The sequence below is a fragment of the Podarcis cretensis genome (assembly GCF_951804945.1).
Source record: "Podarcis cretensis genome assembly, chromosome: 5".
Lineage (NCBI taxonomy): Eukaryota > Metazoa > Chordata > Lepidosauria > Squamata > Lacertidae > Podarcis > Podarcis cretensis.
Window position 1 is genome coordinate 28,508,125 of NC_137174.1, and position 20,070 is coordinate 28,528,194.

A 20,070-nucleotide genomic window follows, 5' to 3' on the forward strand; every position below is an offset into this window, starting at 1 on the left:
GGAGTGAACTGAAGGTGTGGGAACTATCCCATTACACAGAGCACACAGAGGTTGTATTAAACATACAATAGTTTAGATGAAAATAGATTATGCTACTCAAGTACAGAACTGAATGTTTTAAACAAAATAGGTAAGGGGAGGAGAGGAGAGGAGAGGATATGGAAGTCCTCTTGCACCAGTGGATCTGTGCTGGTACAGCATTGGCTACAACCCTATAGATGCAGGGACATAAATTGTGAAAACATCCTCAATTATGGTTTTCAATACTGCCTCATCCCCCCCCCTGCTTCACAGTTGTTTCTTTTTCCTAATTTTGATGCTCTTTCATCCCTACGTGTTTCACCTGCATAAGAGTTTGTAATCATTTTTGAAAAACTTGGATGTGTGTTTTGTCACATGAACTTTGGGCCAGTTACTGATCACATTTTTATGCATGTATTTTTACATAATTTTATTATGACATGTGTCAGCAGAAAGGGGATTGTGGAAAGGGAAGCTAACGTAGCAGATTTTTTTTAAAAAAAAAGTTTTTCAAACAAACATTTATTTGAACAAATACCATCCAGGTCATTGTAATCCCATGAATGCCCACAGAATCTTGTTCAGTGTGTGCTTGCTTGCTTTCATGAGGGCACAAAATATGTGACCCTTTGTAAACAGTTTGAAACACATAAATTTTGCGGACACCCCTAGTTGAGAGGCACATCAAAGAAAAATACCAATATTAATCAGAAAGGGTTGACCTCTGAGACCCCAGTCCAGCTCTAGCTCTGCTTAGTTAGACATGAGGGCTTCTAGTGGCTCTGAAAACCATCCTCACCAAAGATGTATCACGGCAAATCAAGAGGACCAGAGTGAGCTCCACAGTACTGCATGTAGGTACACATCCATTTGTCCAACTTCGTTCACATAGGTTGGATATGCGGAAGCCTAGTTTTGCAAGAGGATATCTCTATGCCAGAGTGAGAAAACTCTTTTTAGGGAGCAGCATAAGGAACAGTTTCTTGCTGTTTGTGTGGACCATGATAGCTGATACCTTCTAAAACCCATTGATCACAATTCCATGATTCCATGATAGCTCCTTACAACTATCAGTTGTTGTGTAGTGTTTAAGAGTGGTGGACTTGTAATCTGGTGAACCGGATTCGCTTCCCTGCTCCTCCACATGCAGCTGCTGGGTGACCTTGGGCCAGTCACACTTCTTTGAAGTCTCTCAGCCCCACTCACCTCACAGAGTGTTTGTTGTGGGGAAGGAAGGGAAAGGAGAATGTTAGCCACTTTGAGACTCCTTAGGGTAGTGAAAGGCGGGATATCAAATCCAAATTCTTCTTCTTCTCTTCTTCAATTTGCTTGCACAAGGCTGTGCTGAGGGTGGTAGGCTAGGTCACAAATAACGGCTAGTGACTCTACTTTGTACACACCATACTTCCCCGTTTTCTTGCACAGCAGAGGCAACTGTATCCAGGTATATCCAACTGCAGCTTCTCCAGGGTGCCGATGTGGCAGTGCATTCATGAAGGCTGCAAAGCCAGGTTACAGTCGCATGAAGAGGCATTGTTTTATCTTTGGGTTACGGTATTGGTAACAAAACACATGTGGCACTGTGTAGTGGAGCAGATGATTCATACCGTTAGCGCTGGTATCATTTTGGCTGTGAAAGTTCGTATGGGTCTTCTGTAGGCTGACACTAATCCAAACAATTAGTAAAAAAATAGCAAATTCACTTTTATGCATTATATGTGTTGGAGAAAAGGTGTGCTGTTTCTTCCCTTGAAATGGTTTCAAGAGCCATAGAAAAGAGAAATCCAAGCTTGGATAAGGTTGCAATAGCCCATGGGAATAAGTAATGCATGAGCCATGTGGGGGGCAGATTTGGGCATTGCACAGGGTGCCACAGATATTTGAGACACCAAGTTCTGCCGCAGATTTCAAATTCCCAAATTTGAGTAGCAAAATAGGAAATCTGGGGAAATTTCAAATATTTGTGAATATTTGTCTCAGCCCTACTGTGTATCTGTACCTGACTTGCAAATAAATCCACAAAAGACACTAGCTCACATGCCTGCATATACCAATGTTTGTCATTTTGTATTTACCAGCCATGACTGGTATGCCAACTATGGCCATTCTTGGACAGGAATAGCCTCAAGCTTCAATTACTCTGTGTGGGGCTGTCAACATGCAATTTTATTTCACTTCAGGTTGGGCGATCTCTTAGTTAGATGGATACTATCAGCAATTTAAGAAAATGTTATCTAATTGGTTTCTGACCACACACATTTGTTTAGTCTGTCTTAAAGAGAATATAGATAAATGCATATCTAATGCTCCAGATCACTAAATGCAATGCTCAGTGCCTCTTGTATATGGCTGTCAATTCTGATGCCAATGTAGCATGATATTAAGCTCTTTCTAATCTTTGTCATCCCAGTCATGGGAAGTTTCATATGGCTTCTGTCACTTGTCAGAGGCCACATACAGGTCCTCATAACGGTGAGGATAAAGAGAGGCGTTATGCTCCAATAACCATCAGACTTGACAGTTATATACAGGAGACACGATTCCTGCAATTTCTCATCTTTCATGAAAAGTATCTTGTCTCAAATGCTTCTGTGTCATACTGGCTTTACATTTGCTCATCAGTTTTTGGAGTGAGGTCTGTGATTTCCAGTTTCAACATTAAGTTCAGCCCTCTTCACTTGTTAAAATTAGAGTAATGTAAACACATAAAAGGGAGCAGCAAGGATGGGGTCGCTAGTCGCCCAGAGTGGCTGAGGCAACCCAGTTAGAAGGGCAGAGTACAAATAATAAAAATTGTTGTCATTGGTGTCATCTCCACCTTCCACTGTCACCATTTCTTTCATCTTCCAACTCACAGAAAGCAAAGGTTTGAAATGAGAAGCATTCTGCAGTTGTGCAGGCACCCTATGCCTTTTAGACTCTTGGGAAATTTGAAATGCATAGGAAGCCTCCCTGCTTCAAAACTTCAATTGCCACAAGCTGCAAGGTGACAAATGGAGGTGGAATGGGGCACTCACCACCTGTGTGTTTACTTCAACACCTGAAAAAGGCTTTTGAGTGAGAGTGCCTCAGGACATATGGTTAAAAGCCCACATGGTCACTCACATGAGAGCCTAGGTCAGCCTTTCTCAACCTTGGGTCCCCATATGTTGTTGAACTCCAACTCCCATCATCCCTAGCTAGCAAGGCCAGAGCTCAGGGATGATGGGAGTTGTAGTCCAACAACATATGGGGACCCAAGGTTAAGAAACACTGGCCTAGGTGGAGGTAAGTCTAATAGGAATTGTGTGGCGATGCCAATTATATGAACTGGTACTTATGCACTTGCATCTAGCATGACTGCAACTGGCTTTTTTTTTTTTTGGAGGGGGAACAGTCACAATTGTCCAAAAGAACAGTGTCCATAGGTCATACCATTGCCTCCTTCAGTCTGTGTGATCCATGCTCTGACAAGTGACCACCAGGAGCTTTTAAACATATCAGCTGGGATATTGTGTCCTAGTTTTATGTATTTATTTGTATGTTGACAAATTTTTGTCACATATACTGCATTAATTCTGCCACCCAGTTCACTATTCCCTAGTGAGCTATAATTTTGGAGTACAAAAAACTAGCTCTGGTATATTGATGCAGAGCCCAAGAGAGTGGCAGTTGAAAGACCATTCTCTTGAGCCTACAAACATTCTGCAGTTGTTATTCTCTTCCTGTTTTTCAGATAATATGCATTTTAATATCAACTTCTAATCCTCTTCTCAGGTAAATGAATATAAAAAATATAAACAGAATGATAAATATTGTATGTCTTGTCTAAACTGTCAAATGTTACTGATAGTGAAACCTAAGCTACCAAATACTGAATATCAAATAATGTATTGATGTTCATTTTACTAATATGTATAGCCTCCTTTCCCTGAGTAATAAATCCAATAAATAAATAAAAAGAAATGTAGTATATAAAAAATAGACCTCCATCTGACACAGAGTGGCTGGACACTGCTGAAGTCCAAGATGAGAAGGTCAAAATGTTGGTTAGGCCAACAAAAAGGGCCTCTCTCCCATTCCATCTCCTCTAATAAGATGCATTGCTGATGGCCTTTCAAAGAGTCCAAGAGGAGAGGGGCTTGAATGAATAACATAGGCCAGGAATAGACAACATGGTGCCCTCTACATGTTCTTGAATTCCAGCTCCCATCTGCCCCTTTCAGCTTGGCCAGTGATCAGGAATGGCTGGAGTTTAAGACCACCAACATCTGGAGGGGATCGCACTGTGGAAGGCATAGGCAGCCAAATATCAATCATTAGATATCAAATAGCATGGTTTACCGGGTATCACATGAGATGTGCAGATCAGAGTTACTGCCTCTACATGGATTTTACAGTGTTTACACAGGATTAATCATTTAAGTCGCTGGACAATTCCTGGGGTACTAATGAAGTGGCAATGGTTTTGTTTTTTAATCTTGCAAAGCCACCCTGTCATCAGCAAGGAATAGAGAATGAAGTTGATAATTTAGTATTCAGACCAAGCCTCTGGTGGACAGTAGATACTGATGGCGTTTAGCAGTCCTTGTGCTTTTCAACAATGATTCGTCGTAAAACATTTGTCTCCTGACTGTTATCAAACATTCTTTGGCACTCTCTCTCTCTCTCTCTCTCCTTCTCCCCACCCCCCGCATGTTGCTAATGCCAGTTGAGATTTGAAATAGTCTAAACAACTGAATACTTAAACTACAAGGAGTCTGGGGCAAAGAATCTTGTATTTGTAAAAAGGGCAATATTTGCATTTTTAGAAGATAGTAGTAGCAGTGATTCCTGTAACTCCATAAGCCCTCTGACAAATAAGATTCCATTTATCTATATTGCTATATGGAAGAAAAGATCCAATATAATAATTTTGCTTTCTGCATCATTCCCCCTACCCCTCCATTTTTAAGTACCATTTGTTGCAAAGGCTTCAACAGAAAACTGGAAGGCGTTCACAAACAAAAATAATGGGGAATTACCACCAGATCATGAAGTGTAGAGCTAGCCAACTTGATGCCCTCCAGAGGTTGTTTAAAATCACTCCCATCATCTTTGACCATTGGTCAGGTACCTGGAGCTGATGGGTGTTGCATCCATGACATAGTGCAATCTTGTGCATGTTTACTCAGAAATAAACCCCACTGATTTTAATGGTGCTTACTCCAAAGTAAGTTTGTACAGGGTTGTAGCTTCAGAATGTGTGTTCCTAAGCAACTTTCCTAATACCACTCTTTATTTTTAACCTGTTCAGCACTGGATATTTTTGTCATCCATCATCATCATCATCTCAAATTAATAGTGTGCACACAAATAATAAACATAACACTTAAAATTAATATGATGTTACAATTTTGTAATCCCTAAATCAGGGTTGCCAGTGCTGCACCTGCAGATGGCAGTTGCCACACGAGTACCTCTTAAGGTGCCCACAAAAGGTCTCAGAAAATATTTCCTCAGGTATCCACAATACATGAGAGTCTTTTGCTCTTCCTATTCAGTTCCTGTTTGCACTGGCAGCGGTTTTGTGACTGGTGCTCATCACACTTCCTCAAAATTGCAAGAGTGCCCCCTGTCCAAAATGGGTTGGTGGCCGTTAACTTAAACCATTTTTCACAAGTGGGATCCACTTCAAAATAAATTGCTTAACATTAGTGTCATGGTTCTAGGCCCAGTGCAATGATTACCAAACTCTGTGCTTCAAGAGGATTTGAAGTATGCCTTGGAAAACAAAGCAGATAAGATGGATGAATCTACCACTCTATTCACTTGGAGTTGGTAGGCCCTGGGCAACATTGGTTTCTCTCTGACACCATATAGTTGGAGACATCAGCCCAAAGTAGGAAGAAAGGAATCAGGATGCACTAAGAATCTTTGATGCAGCCTGCATAACAGAGTGAAAGGCATAAAGGAATGCCAGAAGCATTTTCATTGCCAGACAGTATAGCCCCATCCCTACATGGACCAAGGGGAGGGTACAGTAGTAATTGCACTCCTGGATGCTTGAGCTGTTAGCCAGATGGCAAAAACAGAAGCATAGTCATGGCCAAGGCGCAAGTTCTGCAGTCTAGTGAAGTGCAGGCAAAGCAAGGCAAGATGGTTTTGTATTGCTACTCTCAGGGATGGAGGAGGCATTCCAGTCAGCTCAAATTCAATTCAATTCACATCACATTCATTTCAATTCACTTTTCAAAACAATATGCAAATTGAAGCCCAGCTATTCTTCAAAATTGTCCCTTTGCTGCATTTTGTCACACCAAGTATTGCATACAAAAATGCATATACTTTGGTAAACTGTGCATATAAATGCATATATTAGTGAAAAGAAGATACAAAAATGCATCAGCGGAAATTGCTTTGCAAAAACGTTTGCACACAAATTTGTTTAATAGGAGAAATTAGCAGAAAAATGCTGACAAGCTCCCTTGAGGACTCCCTCCCCTGCTTTCAAACTGCAGACTGATGTGGAAATGTGGATAACTGAACCTCAGAGTGGAAAAATGAGAAATTCTGTAAACTGCCTTGTGATCTTCAGGTGAAGGGTGGTATATACATTTAAACAATAAATAAATAAACGGGAAGAAAATGAAACTGAGATATTCTTCCATTGCTAGTGATGGGTTGTTCAGATTGAGGAGGAAGCTCTGAGGCCAGAGCTTTATAAGTCTGGGTAAGTGAGGATTGTCCTGCGGACTCAGCTGGCAATTCTGTGGGTAGGTTTGTACTGTCTACGATTGCATCCTTCCAGCAGAGCAGGAATAGTGCTGGTGGCCCTGGAAATAAGGCACCAGGTGGACGCTGCACTTTGAGACCCCTACTATCAATTTTCACTCCGGAACCCAAAATATAGGAAACGCTGTCCTTGTGCATTACTTTATTCATAACCTTCCATTTGAATCCTTACTTCTGAATCAGTGCTTTTATCAGGCTAGTAGAGATGAAAATGTTCTTCAGTTCTGTTTCCTTACAATTGGATAGAGTGGTATTCTATTCAGTGTAATTTGGATTCAGAGCTACATTTCTTCCTGTTTTCCTCCACTGAAACCATAGAATACTGATGAATCGCAGGCAAAATTCACTGAGGGAGCTTGCCTTGTTTTTCTTTGTTGTTTTCTAACCAGTTTTTCACTTCTATGTACTGTTTTGTTTTTTGAATCCCTTTCCTGCTTTCATCCTGTCCCAGCATAAAAGCTAAATATTTTAGGAGCTATGGAAATGAGAACTTCACTGGTCTTGTTTGTCATACTTCCAACCTGAGTGCTTCATATTTCCTGTATTTTTGTGTGTGCTTTTTTGTGTGTGCTCATTGGAATATCCAGGTAAAGGGATATAAGCTACCAGTGCTAACCAGGGACTTCAGGCTGATAACTTAGAGAGCCATTGCTGGAGTGCCAGCCAGCAGTGGTCTGACCCAACATAAAACAGTTTCTTATGACCATAAGTCTGAACCTAATAAACGATAAAAGGGGAAGGGAAGCATGAGAGGCTTCTTTCTATCACCTCTCTTTCCCACAGAGACCTTTCAGGTTTGAAGCCATTGCCAGTTCTTTCTTGACATAAATCCCACATTATACCATTGCAGCATTAGCCCTATTCAGAACAGTTGACAATGGAGTCGACCAAAGTGGTGGCAACCCTGGCCTTAATTGTAAGTAGTGCCAAACCCAGGACCTGATGGGAGACATAAGTGTGGTTGAACTGACCACAAAGTTGTCAAATGCAACATATACACAACATATACACAAGTGAATTGGCCAGGCAATTGAACACAGCCACATTTCATTTCAAAAGAGGAAACTTACCCATAATAGAGATTTTTTCAGCCTCCAGCACTTGAAAGTATGATCAAAATGTATATGTAAGAAATAGCCACCTTACAACTTCTCTTTCTGTAATAAAACTTCTATAATAATGCCCAGCTGTGTAGATTGATGTATAAACTAAACGTCTTAGATTTCTTTTCAGACCTAACATGCAGGATAGATTATCCCAGGACCATTTTCTCCCATTTTACTTTAAACAAAGTGTTCTGGTTTGTTAGTCAAACAAATGGTGAGTTGCCCAAGGTTATATGGGGAAAGAGTTTTATGTTTACACTCAAAAAACTGGATCATATGTTGTCTGACTAAATGTCAGTTGATGCTGCTGTTCATCTTATACAGATTAGTATTTTTAGTGTTGCCCATAAAACATTGAACCCTGGGCACACGTATGCCCTATTCCGCCCCCCCCCCCCCGGCAGCTGCCACCACCAAAATATCTTCCTCTATAATCACTTCTGATAAGGGCTCTATTTAATAGGTTCAAAATGATTTGGCCCCAAGTCAGCCTGTCATTGCATCTCCTTAGAAAAATGAAACTTAAAAAGAGCTACTTTGAAATCATTATTTTATTAAAAGGAATTCACTTCTGAGTAGAACAAGATAATTTGAAATTAATTACCATCTTGTTAAAAAACAGCCGTGCGGTTGCTTGCTATGCAAATGCTACACTTGGAAAAAGTAACAAGAAGACCAGGAGAAAAACAAAACATGATGTGGGAAGAAATCTTTTATGTTGTTATTTTAAACTTTAGTCGCTGTTCTTGTGACGGGGACTCATTATAACAGATGATACATATTTGCTCAGTGGAAGCCATTAGGGAGAAATCCAGTGAACTATCTTCTCCATTTATTATCTACCAGCCAGCAACATTCTCCATGGGGGAAGAAAAATCTATATTCACTGTCTGAATCATCAGACAGAATATTAAGAAAACCAGCAAACAGGACGCCGGATCCAGCACTCTCCACAAGTAGCAGTAGTTTGGGAAAGAGAACCAAAATATGGACCATTTGCAGTATCTTGCTCTGGATGAGACAAAATTTATTACATGCTGAGAATCTGGTTGAACTGGGAAATTTCCTGTGTCAGCCACCAACCAATCAAAACAGGAAGAATAATGTATTGGGAGAGCATTGTATTGGGAGGGTTGTATCTCAGTGAATATGCTTTGCATGGAAAAGATCCCAGGTACAATCCAAGGCATCTTCAGATAGGGTTGGGAAATATTTCTCTCTGAAATCCTGGAAAGCGGCTGCCAGTCACTGTAAACATATTGGGCCAGGTGGGCTAAGGTCTAAAGCAGCTTCCAGTTTCCTGGTGCCATAAGTCACAGTTTGCTGGGACATACAGGAGCTGTACAAAAGCTTCTGCGAGAGTATACTGGATTTGAACTGTGAGCGTCTGGGTACATGTGCAAATGGCCATCATGGTGAGCAAGAAGAACGAAGCAGCTTTGCTCTCCAAGGTTCTTCAACCATCCCATGCTCTCGTGCTGCTTAATTCCTCCTCTCTTGTCCTGGATATAGATTCTTCCTGGCCAGGCCTGTGTTTTGTGCTTTCCAAGGTGGCTCTCCATACCAGCAGAGTCTCTGTTTCAAACACTCCCACAGTGCTCCTTTCTGAATGGGATTCCAAACACACATTTGTGAATAATGCACACTGCCAAAATTCATTGCACAGTGTTTTTATACACATGCGAAATGTGTAATTTAGAAATCTAAAAATCATTACCTCAGATAAGTTTGGTTTATTTGTATCTAGTCATAGAATCATAGAGTTGGAAGAGACCACAAGGGCCATCGAGTCCAACCCCCTGCCAAGCAGGAAACACCATCAAAGCACTCCTGACATATGGTTGTCAAGCCTCTGCTTAAAGACCTCCAAAGAAGGAGACTCCACCACACTCCTTGGCAGCAAATTCCACTGTCGAACAGCTCTTACTGTCAGGAAGTTCTTCCTAATGTTTAGGTGGAATCTTCTTTCTTGTAGTTTGGAACCATTGCTCCGTGTCCGCTTCTCTGGAGCAGCAGAAAACAACCTTTCTCCCTCCTCTATGTGACATCCTTTTATATATTTGAACATGGCTATCATATCACCCCTTAACCTCCTCTTCTCCAGGCTAAACATGCCCAGCTCCCTTAGCCGTTCCTCATAAGGCATCGTTTCCAGGCCTTTGACCATTTTGGTTGCCCTCCTCTGGACACGTTCCAGTTTGTCAGTGTCCTTCTTGAACTGTGGTGCCCAGAACTGGACACAGTACTCCAGGTGAGGTCTGACCAGAGCAGAATACAGTGGCACTATTACTTCCCTTGATCTAGATGCTATACTCCTATTGATGCAGCCCAGAATTGCATTGGCTTTTTTAGCGGCCGCGTCACTTTAGATAGCCACCCTGGCTTCTTTAGGCACCTTCCATGTTTCCGTCTCACTGGTATTGCCTGAAGTTGTGCTTTTACTATCTCCCTCTTAACAAACTCCCAGCCATCATGAACTCCCTTTCCTTTTAGTATTACTGTCCATGGGATCTCACCCAGCACTTCCCTAAGTTTTATGAAGTCAGCTTTCTTAAAGTCAAGAAATTGAGTCCTAGTATGCTTGGCTGCTCCTTTCCGCTGTATAGTAAACTTCAGAAGAGCATGATCACTCGCGCCTAATGATCCTTCCACTTCTACCCCACTAACCAGGTCATCAACATTGGTTAGGACCAGATCTAAAATGGCTGTTCCTCTTGTTGCTTCTCCCACTTTCTGGACAATGAAGTTGTCTGCAAGGCCAGTGAGGAATCTGTTTGACCTTATGCTCTTGGCTGAGTTTGACATCCAACAAATATCCGGGTAATTGAAGTCCCCCATTACTACTTTCTCCCTTCCTTTTGCATGCTTGGCCATCTGTTCCAGGAAGGCATCATCTATGTCCTCCGTTTGGCTTGGGGATCTATAGTAAACTCCCACAATGAGGTCACTGTTATTCTTCTCTCCCTTAATTTTGACCCAAATGCTCTCACTTTGGCTTTGAGGTTCTAAATCTTGGATCTCTTCACAGGTATACACATCCCTGACATATAACGCCACTCCTCCTCCTTTCTTGTCTGGGATTGTATCCCTCCATTATTACATTCCAGTCGTGGGACTTATCCCACCAGGTTTCAGTGATGCCTATTATGTCATATTTAGTTTGCTGTACCAAGAGCTCAAGCTCATCTTGTTTATTTCCCATGCTTTACGTATTAGTGTACAGACAATGAAGTCCATTAATCATTCCCCCGTGCCTCTTATTTAAGGATTTTTTCCTCCCACCACTAGGTCTGCATGCTGTTTGCTCCATTTGGTCTATGACATTTGGATGATCATCTTCATCAATTGATGGACTCCTACCTTCAGGAGCACTGTCTCCCTCCCCCACATTAGTCAGTTTAAAGCCCTCCTGATGAGGTTTCTGAGATTTTTGGCAAAAACATTCCTCCCAACCGTTGTGAGGTGCAGCCCATCGCTTGCCAGAAGTCCATCTTCAAGAAACTGCAGTCCGTGATCTAAGAATCCAAACCGTTGCTGTTTACACCATTTGCGAAGCCAGCTGTTCACTTCCACTATTTTTCCCTCTCTCCCTGGGCCACGTCGTTCAACTGGGAGGACAGATGAGATGACAATTTGTGCATTTAATTGCTTCAATTTCCTGTCCAGAGCCTCGTAGTCTCTTTTGATCTTCTGGAGGCTATTGCTTTGATCTTCTGGAGGCTATTGCTTGCAGTGTCATTGGTTCCCACATGAGCCAAGAGGAAGGGGTATTTGTCAGCGGGCTTTATGATTCCTTGCAGTCGTTCAGTTACATCTTGGATCTTAGCCCCGGGGAGACAGCACACTTCCCGAGACATCCTGTCAGGCCCACAGATCACTGCATCTGTTCCCCTCAGTAGGGAATCCCCTATCACCACTACACGCCTCCTCTTAGGTTTGGTCGGGGTTCTTCCGTGAGCTGTCCATTCCAAGGTCGCCTGCACATTCCCTGAGGACTGACTTTGCTGCTCGTCTTCATATACCTGATCGACTGTAATGAGGGAGAGATCCTCAAATGGAGTCTGCTCTTCGTCTTCCATGCTAGGGGAGAGGACCTCAAAGCGATTGTGTATTTCTAAACAATCAGAGCGAACCCTGGGCCTCCTACTTCTTTGAGTCACATTTCTCCATATATCTGGCTCCTGTGTTTGTGAACTAGCCTCCTTCTCAGGGGAGTCCCCTGTCTCCTCCTTGGTGGAGATGGTGTGCTCTGTTGCTTCCAAGAAGAGCTCCAGCTCTCTAATTCTTTGGAGCGTAGCTACACGTTCCTCCAGTTGCTGGACTTTGTCTTCTAAGAGGGCAATCAACATGCAATTGCTGCAGGTAAAGCTGCCTGCAACCTTTGGCAAGATGGCAAACATTGCACAGGAACCGCAGGCGACTGCAGCTGTTCCCTCACCCTCCATCTTGAGAACGTGTCGTTGGGGGCGGCTACAGTGGTCCTCCATCATAAAAAGCGTGAAGTCAGGACAAATAACTCCCCCCCCAAAAAACCCTAGGTCTCCCCCAACAAACGTTTGAGACTAGTTCCCCGAAATCTAAAAGATGGCTCAAACTGCGCGCGCCACTAGGCACGCGCCGCTGCCCTGCAACCTCTGATAAGCTCCTCCCACAGCTAATCACCTGCCTCAACAGAAACCCTGCCCCCTCTCACCCTTGCACAGGGAGAGCAGCTAATCAGCCACAAAGAAATACACACACCAGAAAACCCTTTTTGCTCCTTCTTCAGCTGCTGCCCTGCAAGCTCTGATAAGCTCCTCCCACAGCTAATCACCTGCCTCAACAGAAACCCTGCCCCCTCTGACCTTTGCACAGGGAGAGCAGCTAATCACGCAAACAGGCAGTCATGTTTTTTCCTTTGTTCTGACCAACGCTGAATAAACTTCTAAATAATGCTCTCCTGCGTGCATCTTTCGCTGTGCGAATTCTGCTGATAGAGCGTGCATCAGCTCTGGAATGTGGCAAGCTATTTTCTGGAGCTCGTGTCGCTAATTGCTGATACTGTATCTATGGGAGATCGATGGATCGTCCGGAGGTGACGTGGGGGCCATGATGGGCCATATCTCCCTGGCAGTATCCCAACAAAGACAACCCTTACAACTGCTTTGTAGAAAAATGAAGTATGTTTACTGTGTATGGTACACGGAAATGAACATTTTATTTTATTGTTATTATGAAAATCTTCTGTATTTCTAACACACACACCTGTAAAAAAATAAATCTGAGTCTCCGTGGTCTGACACAGCATGACCCTGTAAAACTTGCTCTTAAAATTATTTTAACACAACTTAAATAATTTCACACAAACGTGAACAAAAGTATATAGAAATAATAATGTAGCAAAATTCTGAACTTCCCTGGAAAGACACAACATTCTCTTTCAATTTCTCCCCCTTACCCTCAATTAAGGCAGATAGAAAATGTGGCTTTTATTGTAGTTTGGCTGCTCACAGCTCTTTATGTGCATCAAATATATTTCCCCTCTCATGCTTTTGAAAACCTTATTGATTTAGTCCGCTCACAAAAATGCCATAACCTTCTCTTTAATATCTCATGCAGCAACAGAGATCAAGATTCATTATAGAAAAAGAATTCACCTTAAATAGTTTTGCACTCCTTTTTGTTTGCTACTTTTGTGTAAGCAAAATTAAAACAGTTATCCTTCAAATGCTGGGGATGTATTTCCCCCCATATACACACCTAATAGTTGCTAACCTCTTTGTAAGGCCTTCTAGAAATGTTTGATAGGCCTGTGCTTGATTTTACCCACTCTATGGCCCTATTTTGGCCATATGGCTATAAATTCGCATAGTGGTTAGTCAATGTATATTCTGGGATAAGAATGCAAGACTGATGCCAAAGGTATCTATGGAATGGCATACCAAATTGTTAACAGGACCGAAAGCAGTAGAATGTTCTGTTACCTGTTGCCATGGGTTTGAGCTTTTGTGGAGTCTGAACCCTCACCTTTATTGATTGATCATACTTTGCTGCCCCTTTATGAGAAACCAAGTGGAACGTTGGAAAAATTGGTGGGTAAGGCTTCTGCTCTGTCTGAGGATGTTTTCTACAATAAACATTTGATTTTCTACATCTTTTTGCTAGAGCTAGCTAACAGCCAGCAGAATACAAATAAGTTGAATTCATGTCAATTCTGTCATTGCCCCAGCATGCACACTCTGCACTAGACCTGTCAGTTTATTGAGAAATTGAAATGTGGAATTAAAGCAGTATTGAACGGTCAATAGAGCTCAGTTGCCAGCCTCCCTTTCATCCCTGCAAAACTTGCCTGTGAGCAACCATCAGCATAGAATTGCTTGCTAAACTCCAATCCGACTCACAGATGGTGAAACAGTTGCAGTGCTTCTGTTTCCACAGAGGAAGACCAAGAGTTGATCACCACCCCAAAGCACGGTTGCAGTTGTCAGCTAAGGGAGCATTTGGGGCTTTCATCAGAAGGGAAAACTGGGGAAGATCTGTGCATTCCTGATAAGGAATGGGCAAATCCATGTCAGCTTTTGTTTCTCTTTTTCTCCAATCTCAAGTTCAATTATCCACATTTCCACATTGGCTTGCAACTTTTTAAAACAGCAGCAGCAGCAGCAACAACAACAACATTATTTATACCATGCCCATCTGGCTGGGTTTCCCCAGCCACTCTGGGCGGCTCCCAACAGAATATTAAAAAATGCGATAAAACATCAAACATTAAAAACTTCCCAAAACAGGGAATGAAAATTTCTCCTGATATACACAGTTTTGTATGTAATTTTACCCAATGTACATGTTTTTACAAATAATTTCCCGTAATATAATGCAATTTAGATATTGCTGTATATTGATATTCACTGTATATAGATTTTTCTGCACACTTAGTATATGCTTTTGTGTACTTGGCTAGAGAATTGTTCTCCACTGACATGTCAAATTTCTGTGGTTGATATCTCATAGCCCCTTCACAAGTGGAACTCATCACTTGATCCTACAGTTATCAGGTGTTGAACATGCACATGTGATTTCTTAATTGTGAATTCTTAAGTGTTGTAAGTGATCTCTTCAGCAGCTTCAGGGGGCAGGTCTTCCTGGACTTACAGCGAAGCTGGTCTCTGGCCTCCTCAGCAGCCTCAAGTTTTGTAGCTGGAGTCAGTCAGGGTCCCACCCACCCATGCCAGGTGGGGGGAAAAGCCAGCAAGGCACTTTCTGTCTTTCTTTTATAACAAAAGGCTTTGCCAACATTCACATTGGGACATTCTGTGGCAAATGAGGAAGTTGCTAGGCTGTTCACTGCAGTGAATACTTTGAAGTACTGGCAAATCTTGTTTTAAAAATAAATAAAAGGAAGATACTGCAGGGGAGGAGAGAACCCTCTGTTGCCTTGTGTTAATGGCAAATCCAGTCATCACCAATTGATGTCATTCGCTGCATGAAAACAAACTGTTTTTTCAACCATTCTTCCCCCAGTCCTCAAACAAGTGAAAATCTGGGCCAATGTATTTGGTTCCACATTAAATACTTCTTATTATGTTTGGTTTATATGATAATTTCATATGCATTCACACTTTCAACCATTCTCTTTGCTGGTGAAATAAGAGATTGTCCTCTTTCCTGTTCTACTGCTGCAGTCCTGATGGTGCAAACAACACTACTGTACACTCGCTGTGAATTGAGAAAATCACACTTTTCAGCAGATACTCATTCCTGTGAAGGAAATCAATATGCCCAACCTAAGTGAAATAACTGCTGGCAATACAGTAATTAGGTCATTAAACAGCAATGGATATGCATTAAGAAGCAACACAGAATGCCCTCAGCTCTGTTAAAAACAGCACATGCTAAAGCTGGAGGTAGTTAGCAATATCAACTAATTAGATGCAGAACAAGAGAGAGGATAAAGAATAAACTATTTTTAATTGATAAGGTTCCCGCAAAGCTGTGAGGAGAGATCACAATAGCTAGATTTTTGGCAGTTTGTGAAATATCAGCTTTAATCTCTGAAGCAACCTGCTATTAATAGATGCTAGAAGAAAGAGACGCTAGAAGAAATACTCCAAACACATGGAAAATACTTCTGAGCTTAATTATTATGAAGGCTAGGTAATCAACACAGATACCATATCTCTCCAAAACCAGAGAGATAAATCAAAAGAGAGAAAAACAAATCCTTCACTGTTTTCTGATTATTTTGAAATAGCAAATAAGATAATAAGTAGCTGCATTTTTTTAACAATGCGAGAAGAAATATATTTGCTATGGGAAGATACAAATTGATCACAGTGCCCTGTGATACAATGAGGGGTGGGTTTACCTATCCACAGCCAGTGGCCATTCTGAATTGTTAAACAGGATTTTTTTTTTTATCCTAAAAATGATAAATGCATTTTTACATGCATTTTAGCATTTAAACTGTAGCTTTGCCTGGTTGATTTTACATTAGAACTGCTGGAGGAATCTGTCCTTTTCAGGTTCTGATACCGACCTAATCTACACCTATGTGTGGATTTGAAGGTACCTTTATGCATTTCATGGTTGGGGCCTGGAAAACCGCATGGTCTAAGTCACCCAGTGGGCTTTATGATTGAGGTTGGAGTTGAATGCACAGCACCTTAACCCAGTGCTCTTTTTTAGCCAGAACTCACCGGAACTCAGTTCTGGCACCTCTCAGCTGAGCGCTATTGCCATTGTAAGAGAACAAGGGAGGTGTTCATGGTGAGTTCTGGTACCTCCTTTTCCAGAAAAATTGCACTGCCCTAACTGCTTCAAATTCTGTCTACAACCCCATTGTATGATAGTAGGGCCGATATGTTTTCAGCATTTCCTTTGCAAGTCTGGGCATAATTTGATGTTCCTTGGTCTCTCAAATTCCTTGTGGCCATTGCATGAGCAATATTCTTCCCATTACAGCCACAACATTACCAGTGCTATAATCTGAACACTCCCTTATAATGTGAACTTTTATAGGGCAATCAAACATTTTGTTGAGCTGTTAGATATTATGCTGTAAAATGCATCCTTAATTAATAGATGTCTGACAGGTTCTATCTGGTGTATTTTACATATTCACAATCTTTCGGGTTTTTTGGTTTAATTTCCTGCACGTTAGCATCATTCAATGGGATATTAAAAATGTCCAATTTATTTCTCCTGTCAAATCTACGAAGCAGGAGCAAGTTCTTGTAGTGATTGTGGTATCCTGGAATAATCTAATGATGTTGTGTCCCCATTTTATGCTCTACATAGCACTGAGTGTATGCTGTACATGAGTGGGTAGACATGGTTGGAATGGCAGATTGAATCCATCAGACGATTGAAAAGTTTGAAATCTGCAACATGGCTCTGAAAAAAAAGGAGTGGTAACTTCATCCAGTCACATCTGGTTCTGTGCCTTCTCTCTATACTTAAAGGCAGTGAGGTCATGTATTCACAGCAGTGACCAAAGAAGAAAGTACTTTTAACTAGTACTTTCCCTATATATATAAAATGGATGGTATACAAAAACTGTGTGTGTGTGTGTGTGTGTGTGTGTGTATACAGTATTTGTATACCATCCATTATGTGTAGCTTTGTATTTCGCTTTTTAAGATGTATATCCTTTTAAAACGAACAGTTAAATTTAAAAATGAACAGTTAAAATGGGAGGGGAGTGTGTAAATGGAGGGGATTGGTCTACTGATTGCTGATGTCACAGTGACAAGTTGCTTGGCAACGGCTGCTTGCCATCTTGCCGGTGAGTGGCAGTTGCAGCCCAATGCAATGCCTCCTATGTCCTCTGGACACACAGCACCATTTTACATTGTTCCCCTATCTCCTCCAGCCACCATGGAGGCTCACAGGTTCTTGCCTAACCCATCCTTCAAAGGAGCCAATCCGCAGCGGCCGGGGGGGCATGGCCAGCTACTTAGCCTGACTGACCACTCAGCACAGCATCCAGTCAGCTAGGAGCATCACCCATCCCTTCCCCTCCCTTCATTAATAGTTGATTACTGCTCTAACTGTTTCTTTTCAGCTAGCCAGACTTTACTGTGGTCTTCTGGTGGTTGCCGTATTTGAAGCCAGGAAGTAATTTTCCCTGCTCTGCAGGTTTCCCCTTCCCCATGGTCACAACTGTGGCGGTTTAGGCTTTAGGCGGAATCCTATAGTCTTTCATCCAGCTGAGGTGTGGTGAAGTGGTGACTCACCCACCCCATTTTCCCTGCAGCGGTGTTAACAGGATACCTCGTTAGAGGGCTCTGGAAGGAAGTCTCTGTCCAAAGAGCCAAGTGCGTAGGCCTAGCGGACCATAGAGTTTCCCTCAGGATTTGGGGGCCATCTGCGTAAATGTGCGTTTTGCGATGGATCCACCCCCAAATAGGCCCTGTCATGCCTCAGTTCTCCAGCGGGGGGCAGGCTGAGAGGGATAAACGCCCAACGCCTTTGCCAAAGCTTTCTACATCTGAAATCAATTAAGTTGCGGCCATTTAAATCCCAGACAGTTGTTGTGTCCGTTCATTTTACCACTCAGATTCTGCGGCTGGACACGCAACCGATGTTGTCCTTTCAGAATCTGCTACCAGACTATGCTGTTGTGAATTAAAACCATGTTTTACTTCAGTTCTGCTTCTCATGTGATATATAGTCACTGCTTTTCTTCCATTTTGTGGAAATAAAGTATTCATTACCCATGAAGAAAATGATAGTAACACTTAAAAATTCTGGACAAAAATGCTCATCAGATCTGCATGGCTGAACTTAAGCTAAGATGCTGTGTTCTCTGTGTCTTCACAAAGAAATCAAGGGCATCTTTAAATTGGCAATGAAAGTCATTATGCACTGGAAAAAGGAGAATGTGGAAAGTTTTTTTCCCCTTTCAGGTAAATTTGCTTTGACATCTGTGAAGGCCTGTGCTGCTTTTAGACCAGATCCCCTAGGATAATTGGTGTATTCTGGGTTCTCTCTAGGGCTTGTCTTCTCAAAAAGAAAAAGAAACAATTTCAAATTTATACAAAAAAAGGGGGGAAAGAATCAAAGCATACTAAGCAACAATAGGAAATGAAAATGGCCAGGGAAAGTATCACGTAAGTGATTCATTTAACCTGACCAAAAGTCCAATAGGAAGGTAATACAAAACAATGTAATTTAAAGGCAACGTATGTTATCTGGAGAAAATAAATTAAACTGGATTCCTAACCTACAAAATCCAAGCCTATAAAATACAGTGATAATGACACTGACAGTTAATTAAGAAGGAGAGCAGTGTAGAGAAGTATATCTGAGTCTGTCAGAAGTATGGACAATTCCTTTTTGGGTTTCCAGATAAGTAAAATGATAGCTACGATTCACAGGAGTTTCAATTCCCCTCTTCCCTTGAACCTGGCAAATGAACTGTTGCCCCAAATGGAAAGCAGATTTCTGCATCTGATTGTAAGTTGCTCCAAAGAAGGGGCAGCCTGTCCTGTTTTGCCACCACAGGCAAAACAGGATAGTGTTGCTCTGCTGCTGAAGTCTCTCTTACCTGGGTTATGTGGCATCACCTGTGAAATGGCAACAACAGCAGCGGGTTTCAGCGAGCTTTCACAAGATCTCACAGAACTCTCATGAGATTTTGTGGAGCTCTTGCTGGAAGCCACTGCTGCTTCTCCACCAGCAGTGGAGACAGTTGGGATGCCTTTGAGGTCACTGGCCCTGGATGTTGTGCCACCCAAGGCTTTACACTGCATCATGGACCATGCTCCAAAGAGATGTATGTCCAACATAAAAAATACTAAACAACAGCATACCAGTGTTTGGATAGAAATTACAATTTCAGCTCTACTGCTATCAAAGGGTAGACCATTCTATTTCCGGTTGATGCCATTTTTCATATGTTATGCATATGTCCATTCCATTCTATTTTCACATCTTTTTTGGTTTTCATATCTTCTGTCTCAACATTTTTGCCTGCAAATGTTATATTTATATAGAGTTCTAGATGTTCATTTTAAATAGATGCAGCTTTTTACCAAATATTATCAAATTGGCCTGTAAGAGTTGTGTGGCAGACAGAAATTAAACAGGCTAAACCTTTTCTAGCATGGAAATGCAATTATGGGGAAAGCTTCACCTGTTGACATTTGTATCATATCTATTTACTTGTGTGTGGTTGTCCTTCACCCCCACCTGCAAAAGAGGACAACTT

General features: G+C 41.8%; 1 long non-coding RNA gene across 3 annotated transcripts in view; it reads left to right on the forward strand.

The window, feature by feature from the left end:
* The window catches only part of LOC307215942, a 576,636-nt gene that overhangs the window by 55,220 nt on the left and 501,346 nt on the right, over window positions 1-20,070 (forward strand). Inside the window, exons 2-3 of one of the 3 annotated variants that reach the window (XR_013838752.1) lie at window positions 3,737-3,777; window positions 6,435-6,587. The exons of the other annotated variants lie outside the window; for them this stretch is intronic. This is a non-coding gene — a long non-coding RNA (uncharacterized lncRNA). The remainder of the gene's footprint in view (window positions 1-3,736; window positions 3,778-6,434; window positions 6,588-20,070) is intronic. 3 annotated transcript variants of the gene reach the window in all.